The sequence below is a fragment of the Artemia franciscana genome, unplaced genomic scaffold (genome assembly GCF_032884065.1).
Source record: "Artemia franciscana unplaced genomic scaffold, ASM3288406v1 Scaffold_5521, whole genome shotgun sequence".
In the NCBI taxonomy this organism is placed as follows: domain Eukaryota; kingdom Metazoa; phylum Arthropoda; class Branchiopoda; order Anostraca; family Artemiidae; genus Artemia; species Artemia franciscana.
The window spans coordinates 2,199-17,265 of record NW_027065874.1 but is presented as its reverse complement, the minus strand read 5'-3'; the positions used below and the strand labels follow the sequence as shown (position 1 = coordinate 17,265).

The 15,067-nt window shown below is 35.3% G+C and overlaps 1 long non-coding RNA gene across 2 annotated transcripts; it reads left to right on the top strand.

Moving 5' to 3' along the window:
- The first annotated feature begins 209 nt into the window (after positions 1-209).
- Positions 210-13,820, top strand: LOC136043394 (uncharacterized). Of its 2 annotated transcripts, XR_010621603.1 has the most exons (4): positions 210-2,070; positions 4,145-4,348; positions 8,927-9,068; positions 13,635-13,820. It is a non-coding gene; the product is annotated as an uncharacterized LOC136043394 (long non-coding RNA). The 2 variants fall into 2 exon arrangements; XR_010621604.1 differs by lacking the exon at positions 4,145-4,348 and having other exon boundaries at positions 903-2,070.
- The last annotated feature ends 1,247 nt before the right edge of the window (positions 13,821-15,067 follow it).

The window sequence follows — 15,067 nt, the reverse complement described above, 5'->3', positions numbered from 1 at the left end:
CTCTCCTATTTTAGCAAAATAAGTATTCAAAATATCAGCCACTTTCTCCGATTTATTAGTAGTCGAACCATCTTCTAATCTAATAACTTCAGAAAAATTCGACTTACTTTCTTTTTTTATAAAATAATTAATTAAAGACCACGTTTTGCGAGGAGAATTTTGAGCTTCTTCGAAGGACTTTTTTATAATACAATTGTTTTGACAAACGTATCATTGTGGTTAATTTATTTTTGAAAATTCTAAAATTTTTAATATTATAATCAGTTGGATTCTTTAACTGCTTTTTAAATAACTGATTCTTTTTCTTAACCGATATCAAAATTCCAGACGTTATCCATGGCCTTATAGGAAATTTTTCCCTGCAAATTTTAATCGTAACAAATTGGCAACTAGAATCAAGGCAGCAAGAAATTGAAATTTCTTAGAAAATTATCAGTTGGCATATCTGAATCCTCCTTGGATATTACCTCCTGCCAATCCAATAGTCCAAGGTTTTCATTCAGGTGTTTTAATGTTATTTTATTTATTAACCGTCCTTGACGTTCCTTACTTACCTGTGGTATTTTATAAGTAAGAGCTAAATCTGAAACCAGCAGGAAATGATCCGATATATCACTCAAAACAGCAAAATTTGCTTGAATAGGTAAAGATGTAAAAATACTATCAATGAGAGAAGCAGAACTAGGTGAAATTCTTGTAGGTATCAGGCAAGTAGGAAGCAGACACGCAGAAAAGCAAGAAGACAATAACTCAACAGAGGATTCATTTGAAGCTTCTAGAAGGTCAATATTGAAATCTCCGGAAAGGATTACATCTTTATTTTGAAGATAGGGTTGATGCAAAAAATCATGGAGTTTAGAGAGGAAAGATTTGGCTGGAGAAGAAGGTGGTCGGTATACTACGCAAAAAAAAACATCTTTTTTTCCAAGACTAATTTCAGTCACCATTACTTCAAAAAGTATTTCCTCATGAGAAACTTCCAGATCTGCAATGCGTCGAAAAGAGATACCTTCTTTAACTAGTACTGCTAAACCACCCTGGCGCCTAGTCAATCGGTTTTTAAAAATAAATTGATATCCAGGAAAAACAACCTGAGGAGTCAGGTCTGTAAGAAAAGTCTCACAGAATCCAACGACATGACAAGATAGTTTATGAACTACATCGACAAGATCATTCTGTGAACTAAAAAAACCCCTACAATTTAAAATTCCTGTTCTCACAACACCTGTACTGGGAAGATCAGAAACTTCGGAAGGTAATTTATATTTACAATTTGGAAAGTTAATTAGCCCACCGTCATTTATCTTATTTCCTGAAAATTTATCATGGCTCTGGAATATGGAAAAATCAAAAGGGTTAGACTCAAGGTATCTCAGTCTATCCCCAATACAATTATCATCCAATGTACAAAATCAGAATTATGATCCGAACTAGCAGAAACTTTCGCAAAATGCATACCGTCTGAGTCTTAAAGTAGCAAAAACAACTGAACCAGTGAGAACTCGAAAATAATGAAAGAAAAAGAAACTGCTTGAAAATAAATAGAAACATGAGACAGAAATGGAACATATTCATTGTAAGATGAAATGCGGACACTGAAAAATTATTGCACTCAATTACTTCATATAAATAGAAACACACACAAAAAAAGAAAGAAAAAGACATAGAATAAACACATAATAAGCTACAGAGGGACAAAAAATAGAATATTTTTTCCCTACAGAAAAAAAAGAAATGCTATCGTATGAACAGAGAAACATTACATATTGTAAAATAATAAAAGTAATCTCACCAAATGAAATGTCGTTATTAATCACCGTAACTAGTCAATCTTAATCCACTGTGAAGACGGAGACTTTTTACATTCTAGCGATAATTTGAAATTTTGTTGTTTGTCTTTTTAGCTCATGGTAATACAGTACAGTGACGGCTAACTGCCAGATATAAGCCTGGCAGTGCTATAGATGGTGGAAAAGAGAAAACTAAAACTTAGTTAACTGAAGAAGATAGATACAAACAACTTTCTCAAGCTGTCTCATCGGAGTCTATGTTATATGAACTCTGGGCAAGGTACTTTCTCTCAACCATAGCTTGTTCTTGGTACTTTATAGTCACTAAGGATTTTCCGGTATTTTACAATCCTGAGAAATTAGATGGCGTCTATTTTCTTCGAGAAACTTTTTTTTGCAAAATTTGGGAATATAGAAATAACAAGATGGATTTGGTTAGGTGTATATTCATGGACACAGTAATATAGCATTAGCTTGTATATATGGTGTATCCTAAAGGTAAAAACATTGATTCGGTGTCTGGAAATAGAGAATAAAGTATGTATTAAGCAGATAGAGCGAATTTTAAGAGCTAACTGAAGGAACTTGTCATAGGCTTTTGTTTTTCAGGACAAATTTCTCCTTGGGACTTTACTTTTTCCGTTAGGCTATATTTCTCTTTTTTTTAACTGGAATCACCTTTCTTAATTGCTTTTTTTTATAATTCCTTAGATGTAACTTTGTTGGTATATTGTATATATTACCTTGGATATTATGGAGAATGCTTTAATTGTGGTGCGAGAGCAACAATTTGGTTTTTTTTTTTTTTCTTTAATTTTCTGTGCAGCTAGTTTCAGCTTATGTTTAGAAAATAGGAAAGGTTTAACAACTGTAGTTTTTTTTAAGAAAGTGTGAACTTAAGGTACGATGGATAAAGGTGATATTACATTTGGGAAAGCTACGTATGATTCTTGTTTGGGACACTATTTTTTTTCTTTTCCTTGAGTCAACACTTTTTGAGCTGAATATGCCTCCCTTATTCCAGCTATATAAAAGAACACTCAGGAAGTCTTAAGAAGCTTAGTTCTACGTTAGCTGCTCTTAAAGAAAAATATGTGGAGCAGGGCTCTATAGCTTATAGTTAATGTTAGAGAAACAAAATTATAGTATCTTAGAAAAACATGTGGAGCAGGGCTCCATATACAGGACTCGTCAGAAAAATGCCTTTAATTTCGAGCTGCCATCAGTATTCCCTGAAAATGACAAATTGTTGATTCAATGAAATTGGCCCATAATTAAACTCTGATATGGACCCTTTCTTGTACATTGGATTCATCGGATCCCTTGTACATCCAGATGGACATGAAGGAAAGTTAAAGACGAATTAATTATACGAGTAAGGGGTTTGCATATTTCAGCAGAAATATTTTTATCTTTTTTTAGAATATTGATGTCAGATCTACGTAAGAAGTTTTTCCCTCATTCAATTAAATTTCAATTTAACAACGGGATTTATTTAAGTAAACAAACAACAACGAAACACAAAGAAAACACTAAAAAAAGCAATACAACCGAAAAATTAACCCTTTTTAAGCTTTTGCTTGCTTGGAGTAACCCTTTAAACGTACGAATAAAATTTAAATAAGAGAAAAGAAAGAAAAGAAAAGCCCTACTCCTGGTCGCACCAACTTTTCATTCCACCTGCTGACACACCCTAAAAACGCCTATTTCCACCCCGTTTTTTTTTTTATGGGAATTTGAGAGCGAATGAAATTTCTTTTATCTATTCTTCAAAAATCATACAGCTGGAGACAAACTGTTTCAAGATCTCTACAGAAATCACACGAATTCGCCGACTTTTCAACACATTGTGTGTTTGTCTTTTTTCTACGAGCCTAAAACACTGACCTCAACGATATTAATAACTTTTATTATGTAAGCTTGTTTGGTCTATTCCAGGGGCCACCATTTTTCAGCTGCCAACTGCTACACGCAAAAGACCGACGAATACCTCTCAAACTAATAAATTTGCTTCTTTTTCGGTAGCTTTCTCATTTTGTCCCATCATTTGTCTAGGCATCGAGACAAATACCTAAGAATGTAGCTTTCTCTAACTACCTAAAACAAAGATACATTTAGGAAATATTGCAGGAAAATTAGCTTTGATTAGCAGTACATGTCCATCTGTAACCGTCTCCCTTGGGCATTTGTTTCATCATCGCTGCCTCTTCAAGCGAGTGTTCAACAGATATATAGAATTGACTGGTAAAACTTGGCTAACGAACATTAGAATTTCAGGCAGTGTTGGTGTAGTTGGGGCTGCGAAATGTATTATATGAAACAAATTTGTGTTTGAAATTGGTCTTTTATTTTAGGCCGAGCTTTATTCTTGTACTAGTGTCCTGAATGCAATCATAATTGTGTTGAAGGGGTTTTGTATGGCACTGTTACTGACAGATATGGAAGGAATATTATCGTATCTCTTTGGAATTGGAACGCGTACTGAAGCCTTTGAACTACCATATGGACGTGAATTGGAACGAGAAGCTGATTAAGTTGGACTTACTCTTGTAGCAAGGGTAATAAATGTCGTCTTGGTTATTATTTTTCTGCTTATACACGGCTAAATTTTGAGATATTAAGATTATCACAGGTTTTTTCTGAGAATGGGGAGGAGGAGTGGTGCTAATAGATATCTAATTGAAATAACAGCCAAGGTAAAGCGCCAGACATCCGGGTTTCTACAGTTTCCTTTATAGTTATTGATTACTGAAAATATTTAAGACGTAATATCATATTCAAGTATTTTCTTTGTACCAAGAGGTAATTCTTCTCAGTACAATACTACCTAGCTAAGTGTAAAAAATTTGCTGGCATATAAAAATATGATTATAGTTTATAAGAGTTATCTTTTCCCAAATTCTCTTATTGGCTATAGAGGAAAGATGGCTATATATATATAGTTGGTGGGGCGCTTTGCGCCCCCCCGCGCGCGTAAGTCCTTACGCGCCATATTAGTTACGCGCCATTGTAGTTGTATCCCTGTGTTCAGATTTATACCTCATTATTCTAATGATGTGTCCCTGTGTCCCGGTCGTCATTTATATTCCCTGTGTCCCGGTCGTCATTTGTGTCCCGTCCCAGTTTATAATTTCTCTTTGAGTGTTCCGGTCGAGTGTCTCTTTGAGTGTACCGAATCTTGAACATGCGACATATAATTGTCCATGGGAAAAACAATCTGTATTCAGATCTATACCTCATTATTCTAATGATTGCCCTTGAGCTTTGTTGATGGTGATTGCTAATTTGTCCCGGTCGTCATTTGTGTTCCGGTGTCCCGGTCTGTAATTTCACTTTGAGTGTCCCGCTCGTCATTTATATTCTCTGTGTCCCGGTTGTCATTTGTGTCCCGGTGCTTTGTTGATGGTGATTGCTAATCGAACATTCCTTGTGTCCCGATCGCTTTCTCTTTGAGTGTCCCGGTCGTCATTACTTTCCCTGTGTCCTGGTGTCCCAGTCGTCATTTGTGTCCCGATGCCCCGGTTTGTAATTTCGTCAGTTGACAAACATGACGTCAGTAGACAGACACACAGACAAACAACTTATTTATATATATATATATATATATATATATATATATATATATATATATATATATATATATATATATATATATATATATATATATATATTATTTCCTAAAGTATTCATTTTATTACCAACAGTACTGTACAATCAAGTTTACTTTTCTACATAATTAGCTTAGCGATTCTGGAAAAGAGAATAGTAAACTATTGAGAGTTGTTTCTTCAGCTCTTCAACACGGAAAGATTGGAACTAAGTATAAATATGACTTTGTTTAAACTTTTTTTGAAAATGAACTGAAAGTACAAAATAACTTTTTCTTCGAGAATCTATAAATATAAGTGAAAAAGAGGGACGAGCTTTACATAACATAAAAATCAAATTGATATAAGTTATAATGCCATAAAGGGGAAAAAAGTCTGGAGTTGAGGTAAACGAGTTAAAAAGATCAAATTATGCAAAGCCCAATCCGTTTTTTACCCCTACTTCTTACTGATATTCATAGATTCTAAAAATAAATATTTTCTACTGTTTGGTCCATTTTGAAAATAAGTTTTTTTTTAATTTTTATATTTGTTATTTTCAACTTTATAGTCTTCTTTAATGCTAAAAAAAACTTTAGTCTTCTCTAAGAAAAAGATTTGTGTTATCTAAGATTCGACCCTAAGTTTCCACGGCCACAGACAAGTTTTTCTTACCAGTGCGCTATCGGGTCTTGTATAATATATGTTGTTTTATTCTTTTTGCCTTGTCCAGTCACCCCCGTTTACGTTGTTTTATCCAGGTTGCAGCGGTAGCTAGTAACCTAGCAACAATGAAGTAACAATGAACTGTAACCTAGTAACAGTAACAGTGAATTTAAATAAAGGGGGCATACAATGGTGGGGATTTCCTTTCATCGTGTTGTTACACTGTTACCAGAAGTCCCTACATCCATCAAATTTGGAAGTAATTGAACATTTGAGAGTGATCCAAAAATACCTTAAAATACAACAAATTAATGTGACAGACACACAAGCGACCTTGCATGCTATGTAGATTTTTTTAGAGTGGTTTTTGTAAAATAAAAAAGAAGTGTAAATTTTTACATGTAGAACATGGAATATGGAGCAGAGATATGGGGTGGAGAAACGGTGCAGTAACTGGAGTCCCTTCAGCTCCAGTATTATAAAAGAGTGTTTGGTCTACATCAGACAACTCATTCACAGATTCTGAAAGGTGATATGGGCCTGTTTTCTTTAAAGCTACGTTGGTATATTTTAAAGCTTAGATTCTGGTTGAAGTTAACTAAGAGTAATGAAGGCAGACTAGTAAGAGCGGCATATGAAGAGATGTTGAAATGTGGTTTAAAAACCTCGTGGTCATCCCAAATTAAATCATTACTAGAAAAACGTGGGAATGCCTTATTTATGGAATAATGGTCTTTTCTCTAGTGATTTACCAACAAATTTAGAAAGCCAGGTAAAATTTATATTAGAGAATCAGGAAATTCAGCATTGGCAAGGGCTGGTTTTAGATTCTACAACCCTACAACATTATAATTAGGCAAAACCTAATTTTGGAAAGGAAGTTTATTTTAAATTTAATTTACCGGCTATGATTCTACGTCGTTGGATTCAGCTTAGGGCGAATTGTCTTCCAATCCAGAACAGGCAAAAAACTTTCGACAAAATAAAATGATAGTTGGTCCTGATAGGCGGTATGTTTGTCCCCTTTGTAATGATGGTGATGAAGACTTGGATCATTTTCTCCGGAAATGCCCGGTGCTCTTGGATTTACAGGAAATTTATTTGCATGGGATTAATTTGATGCTTCCGGGTATTCTACAAAATAGTAACCCAACCACAATATTTCGAGTGGGAGTATATATAGATAAATCCTTAATAAGAAGGAAAAGTTTTATGTGACTATTTTCTTTTGTTGTTAGATTAGGCACTTTTTGCGTTGAATTCTCTTTTTTGTGCGTGTTGTTAATTTCCTTGCTTGTTTGTGATTTATTTATATTTTTGTGTGTATATGACCCATGGGATTTTGAAATACACCTATCTATATCTATATTTTTACACTGTTACCAGAAGTCCCTACATCTATCAAATTTGGAAGTAATTGAATATTTGAGAGTGGTCCAAAAATACCTTAAGATACAACAAATTAATCTGATAGACACACAAGCAACCTTGCATGCTTAGAGTGGTTTTTGTAAAATAAAAAAGATGTATGGCGTGATTTTAGGTTGAAAAATTGTAGAAGTAGCAACTGCTCTTTTGAGTCTACTGCTCTTTCCCTGTCTAGTTCCCAGAATAATGATCCAGACAGCCCTTTGGACCCCTCCCCCGTTCACTCTTCAGACATCCCCAATTATTCTACTAGAGCCCCAAAAATAAAAAATAAAACAGTTTCTTCTTCGTTTGGTTCAAGATACCTTGGTTCAAGATGGCTAGGTAGCTAGGCGCCTTTTTTGCAATCTGGATGCAAAAGTCTTACATCCTCCTCAACATTCACTGAAAGTTTCAACTTGATACCCTATCCCGTTCCTGAGATATTGTGCCTATGCCATTTTGACAACCTGGGTGCACTTACTCTTTATTCAATAGCTGAATTTAGTTCAATAGCTGAAGCACTTGTAGTAATAGTTGTTGTACTAGCACTAGCAGTAGAAATAACTTAAGCGGTCCCAGTCATGATTTTAGTAGTTGGTAGTAGTAGAAAGTTGAGTAGATGATGAAAGTAGTAGAAAGTTGAGTAGTTGAAAGTAGTCATAGTCACAAGTAGTCACAGTTGCAATCCCAATTGATCGCAGTCGCATTTGGATATTTTCATGCACTCAAAAACTTTTGATCTAGTTCAATAGTTGTAGAAGTAATAGCAGTAATAACTAAGGCAGTAGAATTTGCCATAGCAGTCGCAATCACAGGCGTAATTGCGATAATGGTGGCAAGTAGAAGCAGACATAAGTAGTCACGGTCGCTTTTGCAAGTATGGGCAGTCGCAAGTAGTCACAGTTGTGGTCACAGTGCACATAGTTTCTTCTACTTGGTTCAACATGCCCTTCAATAGGCCCTGAAAACTTGAGCTAAATGCTCTAAGCCGCTCCTGAAATATTGCGCCCGTTTGACAACCGGCATGCACAAAGTGTGTTTTGGTTTAGTGCAACATCCCCCTCAACATTTCCTAAAAGTTTGACCTTGAGATCTTTAGCATTTTGGAGACCCAGGATAAGACATGACCCTTTTCCTAATAGAAAAAAACTTATGTTTATGCAATTTACAACTTGCATAACTTATGGCCCTTGCCTCAGGGTCTGTAAGAGGTCATGTCATCCGCAAAGGCATAGTTATTTCGCCTTTCAACCATTTTGAAAAAGACAGATATCTCAAAATTTGAAGGGGGCCTGTTGATCTCCAATCACTTTTTACTCTTAAGAAAACCACTAGAACTTTCAACTTCCTATCAAATGAGCTCCTTTCGTGACAAGTTCATCTTCTACACTGAGGAACACATTTCAGATTTTTTATATACGGTATTGACTATTTGTTTCTAGTTCAGTTTTTACAGGCATGTTATGATTCCAGATATGGTGCAGTATTTTGGGAGAAGATGCGACTCATGGAGGATGTCGAAATAGGAATCGAGATGCCTGAATGGATTTCAACGCATCCAGCTAATGACACGTGTAGAGATCATTTAGAGGGTCTTGAAAGTAGTGCTTGAACGGTAATATTTTTTGTTCTTCTTCTTTCTTTCCTTTCTTCTTTGTGATTTTGTCTAACCCTGGCCCTGGTCGTATCCAGGATTTTTGTACGGTAAGGGGGGGGGGAGGGAGTATTAAAAGAACGGAGATGGAGGATTTATCTCCCATGGATTGCTTCTAATGAAATAAAGTTCTATTCTTGGAGAATATTTCAATTCTCTATACTATTCTTAGAACAATTTCTTAGAGAAATTGTTTGCAATTGTTTCCTTTGTGATCCAGGGGTCATTCTTAAAGAATTGGGACAAAATTTAAGCTTTAGTGTAAAGAGCAAGGTATTAAAGAGGGGACAAACCCGCTCATATATGTAATAAAATCAAAGACATTTTCATTCTTTTTCCATGGATTAAGTTAGGTGAAATGTTAAGCTTATACTCTAAATAATGGTTTGGTTATTGAATACGAATTGAAATCCTTGGAACCCATAGCATATGCTAGGGAATTCAACGCTGGCCGAACCTTTCTTCAGCCTCTATGGAGACCCTCTGATTTGAGTGAAAATTAAATAAAATTTTTTTTTTTTTTAACTGAAAGTAAGGGCCTTCCCAACGCCACGTTCTTTACGCTAAGTGTTTATTGTTTTAAAAAGTAGAGATGTGGCAAAGAGTCAAACTTTAACGTAAAGAGCGAGGCGTTGAGCTGGGGACAGCCCCTTTCATATGCGGAATAATTTCTGACCATTTCAAATTTTATTGTCGCTTCTTAATTTTAGTTAAAAAAAACTTTTTTGTTTTATTTAATTTCACGACGTTTTTCAACTATTGCAGGTTCTAATTTGGCTCACAATACATGAAAACTTAAAGCAAAATTTGCATATAATTTTGGCAGATTTATTTCGTTTATTAAGAATTGCCTTCTCCTCAATACCTTGTTTTTTACGCTAAATTTGTTAGCCCTATTAAAAAAATTTCCTATTCTAATTAAACGGCCCCAATGTTTCCGTAGCCGCTATTGAAAAATTGGGACAAAGGTCAAACGTAAGCGTAAAGATCAAGGTATTGAGGAGGGGGCAACCATTCATATATTGAATGATTTCTGTTCGTTTTTCAAATAATACCGGTAAATCTGGCTCACCCTCTAAGAATATACCCCTCCTCCTCACGGAAAACAACTCCGTGGAAATTTCATCCAACGCAAAGTGCACCCCTCTAGTCAAATTCCCTCTAGACAGTGCCATCCTCGTTGAGAATCCCCCATCTATAAAATTGCTTGCGGACGATTAGGCCGCATAAATTCTCCTTAGTATTCTCTCATTTGAATAAGACTTTAATCGGTTTCTCGATCACTCCTGAAATGTTCCCTTCCGTGGGAATCATTTCCTAGAAATCAAAATACTCGGACAATATCCCCCGGGTGATTCCCCCGGAACATCTTCACATGAAAAATTTGGAAAAGAGAATGTAAGACAATTAAAAAGAAATTCGGATAGTAATTGTATCAAGTCTCCCCAGTGTAACATTTCCCGTGGAAAATTTACCCCCCAGAAATTTCCCTCTCCAAGGAATACTCTCCCTATTGAAATCCACAACCCCCTCCCCACCTTAAAAATGTTTGTTTACTTCCCAATAACAAATACTTTACGTAAACGGGCAAATTTTATAACTTACGGGCCTCTCCCCACGGATTGTGGGGGGGGGGTCATTTTACACCTAAAGTCATAATTATTTGATCTTTCAACTATACTTAACAAAATAGATATCTCATAATTTTAATGAAATAAACTCGGGGGAAATGGGCGTCGGATGGGGCCAAGTTGCCCTCTAATCTTTTCGGTCACTTAAAAAGGGCATTAGAATTTTAATTTCCATTCTCCCGGCTCTCTAGGACCATTATTTCTATACAGTCACCCCTGGAAAAAACAACAGCAAATAAACACGCATACGTTAACTGTCTTCTGGCAAATATAGTAAAATTCCACATTTTTGCAGATAGGAACTTGAAACTTCTATAGTAGGTTTCCCTGGTACGCTGGGTATGATGGTGTGATTTTCATTAAGATTATTTTGAAGTTTAGGGGGTTTCCTCCTTATTCCAAAAATCAGGCAAATTTTCTCAGGCTCGTAACTCTTCATGGGCAACACTAAACCTGATAAATCTTATATATTTGGAATCAACATAATAATTTGATTTTTTTGTTGTATCTATTGATATTAAAATTCACTTTTTTAGAGTTTCGGTTATTATTGAGCCGAGTCGCTCCTTACGAGTTGTTCCGAGTCAGTGAGAACTTACAATAAATTATGCCTAGGAACAAGTCTTTTTAGATGATATTTTTATCAAGAAGGAAGCTATTTGTGTGTGTAGATTATGGGGGATGTATCATGTTTATTTAGTTTTGTAAATTGTTAAGCTTATATAAATACTAAATAGGGTGAATATCGTAATGACATTTTGTGATAGCAAGTTACTATGGAGAAAACCCATCGCTTTTCGTCCGTTGAGTCTTTTGCTAGAAGTTACATCATTCTTTTTCGGTGTCAGGAGCAATACCCTTTGAGATATAAGAAGGTATATGACTTAACACAGATTATTTATGCCATATCCTATAAATAAGAAATTACCTGTATTCTTACTTTATGGTATTTCTTTTTATAATAATCTAACTGAACAACATAAGAAGAGCCATAATATATCTTATTCCCACTAGCTTTACTTTCATAAAAAGTACGAGTTTTGTCTGAAACGATAAAACTCCATTTTTTTTAAATTGCAAAAGCTTTTCAAAAGTGACCGGTCGTGGAAAACCAATATAATCCCGTCTATCATTAGGCATAGTTTTAGCCATATTTAATGGTTCTATTGTAGTTGCCTAGTTTATATAAAATAATCATGTGTGTGTGATTTATTTTCGATGATGGAACACTCAGACTGACCTTTTTCTTTCAAATTTACGCTTAGCTCTTTCTTATCTGGTCTAGTTGTTGAGATTTTTCTGTTGTACGAAATGCGTCATTCTAGTCTAAAATATAGACTAGAATAACTTGTTTTTGTTTTGTTTTTTTTACCCAGGTTCATAGGCGTAATATATTTTAGGCATATTGTATAATCACACCAACATATGGACGGCATCTCCCTTCCTCTGAGTCAGTCCAGGATTTTTTTTTTTTTGCCTTGGATCCTCTCTCCCCCTTGGCTCTGACTTGTGATCACTTACGTTTCTAATTTGTTTGCTAGTAAATGTGCGTTAAAGATAGTGAGATTATTTTGTCTTTCCACAGCTTGGAAACTTCTTTTTCCACAGCTTGGAAACTTCTAATTTAGCCAAAAAAGATTCTTGCCAAGTTCCACCGATATTCTGCCATGTGCTTGCCCCGCCTTGATTCCCCTTAACGTAGATGTATTAGTGCCATGCTTCGACTTTTTCTTCCTTAGTATCACGCAGATTTTCAGAGAAACGATTTAGGCTAAGTGCTTTTGTCAGCAATAAATCTTTACACTCCTATTAATAACGAGGTTTTTGAAACTGATCATGTTGTTTGAAGGTAAAACATTGAGTTGTAGCCGAAAGTCGGAAATATTTACTGTCAAAATTCCTATCTGTGTCATAATGGGTATTTCTAAAGTTGTACCTGTCGTCACAAAGCTCTGGTAGCTCTTAAAACACTGGAATTAGCAATTGTTATCTTGTTGTGATAATAGATGTTTCATTTTTTTGAAAGTCTTAAGCCTTATGGTTGAGTAAGCTAAAATGATAGTTCCTGGTGAATGAAATTACCTAATCCTACTATGACACTTTATTTCGGCTCATTTTGTTATCCCACTCTAACGTTAAAATGCAGCAAACCCGAAACTGGTAAAAATAGTACAAATGAAATACTAAGAAGTGTCTTTAATTTTAATTACCTACAGTCACTAATTCGAATTTTAATTTTTAAATTCTGTGAATGGATATTAGTATTGAAGCTACTGAGTTGACCGGCCCAATGCGATTCAGCCAGATTTCGGTGCAGATGGAATGGAGGGCGAATCATGGTTGCAGCGATAGCTGCGAAGAAATAAAGCGAAGAAGAAGAGGAAACGAAAAGCATTTTTATGGAGAAAAATAGAAAAACCATGAGACAAGCTATTAGCCACTAGAGATTGGGGGGGGGGGCTAACCCCATTCGTTAGATCACGTCTCAGACCGAACCAGAATACTGTTTATTAGAACGTTTTTCGTTCTGAACGTTTCTGAAAGTGTCAGAACGTTTTTCAGGGGTAACGGTTTTGATGTTACGACAAAAACTGTTAGGTTATGAGCTTTTCGTTATTTCTTATTTATAAAATGTAAGCGACTTCGTTACGTCAATTGTCATTTGATAATGCACCTTCTGTTGTAGTGGGCAATGAGCCCTACGTGAGACATTTGGTTATATTTAGAATTTTACGGAAATATATAAATTTGAACCAGTTGTTTTTATTTTGACAATAGTTCGCACTTAAACATAAATTAACTTGCCAAAAGTGAGCGTAAACAGTATTTGTTGGTAATCTTTTATCATTCTTTTGTTTTTAGTAAATTTCATAATTACTTGTATTCTTTCTTCTAGTGCCCACCTCTGAGAGACGTTGACATTGAAAAAGAGGTTGAAGACTTTGTCCGTGCTGTTAAAGAGAAACATGAAAAAGATCGACCTGTAGTGCTATTACAATTGCCGAAAAGACCAGTTCCTTCTATTTAAAGAACACATGTTTTATTTCGTTTTCATTTATTGAATATAATCCCTCTTATTTTTTTCTTTTTTTTTTTAATGTGATTATGTTAACATATGGGTGCATGTAAGTTGTAATGACTCTTTAGTCCTACACAAGTTTTTGTATTTTTACTTGAATGACAAAAAGAGAATCTTTGGTTCATATTTTCTTTGAAATGAAGAATAATCCATGTATTATAATAAGGTCGACACAGTTACGTTGACTTAATAAGAAGCATTTTTTCACTTTCTGTTTCCCTGGCGCTTTATATAGAACAGATGGATATGGAAACTTCAGAGGGCCTTAGTCATTTGTAACTTGAAACGTATAGGAACTTTTTTTAGGGTCGAAAGTGGTTGAAAGGCGACCAGACCCCTAACGGAGTCACATCACAATTTTTATGGACCCACTTCACCAAGAATGTTCGAAAGATCCAAAAATTCACCCCGTAAAGAGGATACGACCTACACAGTATGAGACAGGATTAACTAAAGCTATACTAATAAATATATATTAGTAAAAAAGGTGGGAATGTTGCATTTTATTAAAACAGGAATCATGCAACGCATTTAAACGTATAGATTATTATTATAGATACAAATTGCAAATATTTAAATTTAGAGAATTCAGCTTTTGAGACTAGTGTCCATATTTACATCTCGATCACTCACAGAATCATCATCTTCCATAAACGAAAAAAAATTATTAGCATCATTTGTAACAGACTTTCCAGCACCTTCAGCCAGCTTATCGCTGGAGACAAGCATCGGGTGAAAACAAGTAGCTATGACTAGTTCACTGAAGGTTTTCTATTGTAATTCCACTGAGGAAACACGCAAGAAACGTTAATGCAAACCATCTAAAATGGAAAAGCATGCTTGAGAATACTGATGGAAAAGCATGCTTGAGAAGACGGATATCCTTAAATCCTTTTAGTTTAACCTCCAAACCATAAATTACTGGCGAATCAGCACCAAGACAACAATTTTTGTTGCCTTGCAAAGAATTCAAGGCTTGGCATGAGGGATCTGTAATAAGCACATACTCCTTAAGAAGATCCCTCTCCACTGGCATCAACTTTGAAAGTTTCAGTTCATCACTGGCACTGGGTAACTTTTCAGCATCAAATATGTCTACAATATGCTTTACTACATCTTAGAGAGAGTTTAACCGTGTAGCATTTGATATGACTAGGCATCTACCAGTAATTTCCAAAACCTCGTCGGCAGCTTTTGTGCTATGCTTTGTCGCATTCCATATGGTTTTACACTTGGACATGGTGGATTGA